Here is a 5,000-nt window from a genome sequence, read left to right on the forward strand (position 1 = left end):
GGGGGGGGGGGGGGTTGTTTCACTCGAGAAAGAAGGTGCGAGGGGGGGTAGTCGGATTGGAGGGGGTACAGTCTCATTGTAGGTGGGCGGCGGGGAGGTTGGTTCTTTTGAGTTGGTGAACTTTGCCAAGTTCGAAACGGCCGGACGCCACGCCGCCGCCATCGTGTTGTCCCTTTCTCTCTTAGCTCCGTCTCTCCAACAGCGTCTACCGCCACGGCGTCCCTCTCTGTGGTCTTGTCCTGTCTCATCCATCCGCGCCCTCGAGAACCCCTTTTACCCTCGTTCGCCCTTTCTACCGTCTACACCCTCGGATCAGACACCTTCCACACCCTTCACGCGGTACAACGAGGACACGGCTATATTTCTATTATGGAAATTTTTAAACCAATTCGAAAATCAATAGGCGTCTGGTATATGCACGGGTCGGATTAATATCGCATTACGGCCCTGGGCTGCTGAACTTTGTCAATTTTCTTATAGCGTCAGGCACTATCGACTTTTGCAGTTTACGAATATTTTCATCCCTCGAACGTACGACTCTCTTACCGCGGATTTAGATGTATAAAATTGCCGTTGGGAAAAAAAGTGCTTGGATGTGACGTATGGAAATTTGTAATTTTATTCAAAATTCATAAGGACTCCTTGACGTTGCCGGGGCACCGTTTCGGTCCTGCTCTTGGGGTTCCGGGAGGTTGGACCGCGCTTCGTTCCCATGCTCGGCGGCAGGGATTGGAGGGAGAGCTTTTTTCGTTTTACAAACTGGTTCAATTTTTTCTCAAAAAGCGGGTGAACCCTGTGGAAACCGGTTACGTCTACCGGCATGGCGAGAGCGGCGTGGCGTCGAAGGGGAACGTCTTGTCGCAGGGCCGTACCAATGAGTTAATATACAAGGGGCCCAACGAAAGAAACTTCCCCTAGAGTCCGTTCTCCATAACTCATTCGAAATATCAAAAGGACATTCAATGGGGTACCGGTGAGAAGCATACTTCCCTATTACCTCTTCCTAGTACTTTAAGCCGGACCCACAATCCCTCCTCTAAGCACCATCCACACTCACGATTCTCGCGATGCGCGGGAACCCTATTTTCGAGATACGATGATACGATTGTGAAGACTCTCTCGAGTTCTCACCAGACTATAGGTACGTAGCCCAACCATAACGGGCCCTGACCACTTTTCACCGTATTCAAAGTGGCGTCTACGAATTTACTAACAGCGAAGAAAAAAAGTAAAATTATATATCCCTCCCTGGAGCACTCTGGCTCCACGTAACCATGGACTCCTCTCAGTCATCACATCCAGCCTCCCTACGTGGTCCACTGCCAATGTTTAATTGGAACGCCTCGTGATCGCGGCAATGTGCCATTACGATCCTCAAACCGCTAGAGTTCATTTACCCCTTGGGTGTAGGAAACTTTTGGAAGATGCGCAAAGCCAGCCAGTCAGCCGTCCCAGCCAGCCGCCCGGAGTCAGAGTGGTAGGGTCGAGCCCACCGCTGTCTCGGGAGAAAATCGAGTCGTCCTGTCCTCTCTAAGGGTTCCTACATAGCCAACAACCCCAAATCGATACACCCCTGCCATAAGGTCTTTTACTACTAGCAGAACCCCAGCCTGTCCTCCTGTCCCTCTATGAACCCTCCGATATCGGCCCTGCAGACAGACCCCCAAGTCCTTCCAAGCCTTTCGATACAGACCAGGTCCGATCCACGATATTTACATATGTGGTACGTTGATACCGGGTAGGTAGACACGCGAAATTGGCAGGACTGCACGCAAAATCAATTTGTCTTTGGGGGGTGTACTTGGTCATCGGCCAGAAACCGGAAGTGGCGTCAACGACCTCAGAGAAAGAAGAGAAAAAGAAAAATGTCAAAAATTATACCCCACAAAATTCTTGGCTACGCTGCTCGGGTAGTACGTGAAATATTACTATTCCCTGTCCAGTGAGCGTATTTTTTCACGGGAATGTACATTTTGATTACGTATTTACGAATGAAATTGTCCTCGGTGTAACGATGCCAAAGTAACGTGTAGGTAGAATTGTGATATAAAATTTTTTTTCTCGTAATATCTCTCCCCGTCGATGTTACTCAGTTCGATGGTTCAGTAATTTTGACTTTTTTTTGTATTTCTCTGTATTTTTTTTTTTTTCGGGCTTTGTCACACTGTTTACTTTTAACGTCACGTGTAGTTGCGGCGCACTGGCGTCATTCTCTTATCAACGTTCATTAGCCGGTGTTAAATGTGTTGCACGATATTTTTCCTACGCCAATGCGAACTCGTGACAGCCGCAATGATTTACCCGAGGAATTCGTTGGAGCGCTCGTGTAAGAAAGTCATTGGGTTTGGGTGGATGATGTCAGTGGGTCTCATGAAATAATGATGTCACTTGGTAACGAAACCAGATAATATTTGATATACTTTCTTTTGAGTATGTTTCAGTGTGTACTAGATAAAAATTTTTTTTTTGAAAATTTCCATTGACCTGCGTTCAGCGCATAAATCTCAATCTGCGGCAATAAGATCTATCGGTAGCCATCTTGACAGAGAAATCAATAATTATTATTATGTTTCAAAGGACTTGACCCAATCGATCCGCTCGTCGTGGTTGTTGATTAACATCAATTTTAAATTTCAAATATTCCCGCCTAAAATTATCACGCTACTTTCCATTTATTTCACATCCTCTTTTATATGTTTCGGTTCGATTTAAAGAAAGAGACTAGTCAAGGGATAGAAAGGCTAAGGGTTATAAGTTCAACTGTAATCAATGGCTGGTAATATATCTTCATGCAAATCGCAGTGAGAATGACATCCTAAATCTTATAACGTAATCTCATACCTCGGGAAACAATGTCTATTCAAATCTTTTAAGATAGAAAGAGAGGCCTCCTATGTGTATAGAGCGAAGAGAGGAAAGGAGAAGAGAGGAGAATACCCACCGGAGGGCCACTTGGAATCTCTTGGCACGAGATTGTGATGCCGCCGAGCCGGCCAATGTTGATAGGAGAGCGAGAGAGCGAGAGAGAGAGAGAGAGAGAGAGAGAGAGAGAATGGGACATTGGCCCAAGAAGAAAAAGGAAGCAAGGCAAAAGCAAAAAAGCCTTAAGGGATGATTCCGATGCATTTCTGCATAATGATTTGTAGGTCGCTGCATTTTATTAATGTAAATTATTTATTTACAGTAACAATATAAAGTCATACTCCGATCGTCTCTGGTACTCGTTTAAATATGCCTTTGCCAGTACCGTAGACCCCTCGTAAAACCGTTTCCTCCCTTCCCAAGTGAATATTTTTATTCTCACAAAAATCGATAGTGGTCTTGCATTTTTTCCCCCTCTATTAAAAAAAAAGTTTGTGTACAGTATACATGTATATACAGGTGCCAGGAGCGTATATAGCTGAGGTTCGTTTCAGAAGGCTACGGTGCACGCCCTGCCCCCCCCCGTCCACCCTCAATATATTTAAAATAATGCGTTCACTGTGCATCGGGCCTGTATCGACGGCAGATAAGACCTTATCGCGAAAGTTGTTGGAGAAGGGAAAAAAGGGGGATAAAAAGTAAAAAAAGCGATTCACCCGGTTTTTTTGCCAGTGAATTTTACGCTCCGTTCGCTTTTTACCATAGCCCCGTTATAACAGCTCCGGGACGCAGTGTAGTTAGGGAGTAACAGTAGTACACGGAGTCAGGGCCACTTCTCCTCCCTGGAAAAGTGACAGTTGAGTTTTTAGTTCCGACCTTGCCCGCAGCGGCGTTCCTTTCCACCCTTCGAAGGGCGCCCTTTGTCCTGGCGCGATTTCAAAAACTTTCTTCTCTCTCTCTCTCTCTCTCTCTCTCTCTCTCTCTCTCTCTCTCTCTTGTCCTACGTGGGCAAAGAGCCCGTATAGAGAGAGAGAGAGGGGGGGGGGATGGAAATTTTATTTTTATATTTTTTCTCCCTCGTTTTTATCTCATTTCCCTCATCTCTCTGGCAAGGAGAAAAATATAGTCCCGTCACCGTTACTTCCCGTTCGTGTATTTCGACGCAATTTGGTAGTCTGATTTTTTCTTTCCCCCTCGGCCGATAATAATTCTTCCTCTCTTTTTTACATTAATAAAAAAAATGTTTCGACTATATTACGGGAAAAAAAAATAAAATCTAAAATCTCATCACCACGATTATATTCGCGCCCTTCTGGCATCGTGTTCGCACCCCTATTCGAATATCTGCCATTTCAGTTTTGAAGATCCCGCCGTCGGGTCGATCCTCCTAATTGCGAAATTAATTGGACCCACGTTCCCGTAGACCGGGGGTATGCCGGGCGACGTAGCACGTCAGAGGGTGGATTTTGCGGCGTTGTTGGTCTCGGCGGTGCCACGAGTCGATGAAGAGGAATTACAAAAATAAAAGGGTTCGCGTCCACGGTTCTTCTACGTAATTTTTTTTTTTCATTATTAAACACAAAAATTCACGAGCGAAGCCCGGCGTCTCCAGTCACGACGCAAACGTATTTTCTCCACGAAGGAAAAGTAGTCTAATCCAATCTGTAGACAATAGAAAGTGCTCGAATCTAGGATAGAACAGAATGTACAGTTCTTAATAATATACGATCGCAGTAGCGTTGCCAGTATCGACGCAAAGCAAAGATCAAAATTCCCCTTGATGATGGCTTCGTGTATATAGATATATCGTAGGTATCAAAGCGCGTATATATATATATATATATATATATATATATATATATATATATATACTCACCGTTTCAATGTTCCAAGTGTAATTCAAGCGCAAGTAAATCTCGTCGTTGCCAACTTAACCGTTAAATTAATCGGTTCGCCCGATGTCACGTTAATCGCCGATCGATCTGTCGCCAATCTTTCCTCTTACGCGGTAACGGGTTTATCCTCGTCATTCGCCGTGGTTGTTATTACGAATTGGATATAGGTTAGGTTTACGCATCGCGGTAAACCAGTGTACTATAGCGTATCACCGACTAGTCGCTTTCTAGGAAGACAGGAAG

At 45.1% G+C, this 5,000-nt stretch overlaps 1 protein-coding gene across 4 annotated transcripts in view; it reads left to right on the forward strand.

The window, feature by feature from the left end:
• The window catches only part of LOC107265464, a 48,785-nt gene that overhangs the window by 26,731 nt on the left and 17,054 nt on the right, over positions 1 to 5,000 (forward strand). The gene's annotated exons all lie outside the window — the stretch shown is intronic.

The sequence above is a fragment of the Cephus cinctus genome, unplaced genomic scaffold, assembly GCF_000341935.2.
Source record: "Cephus cinctus unplaced genomic scaffold, Ccin1 Ccin1_scaffold0225, whole genome shotgun sequence".
NCBI lineage: Eukaryota > Metazoa > Arthropoda > Insecta > Hymenoptera > Cephidae > Cephus > Cephus cinctus.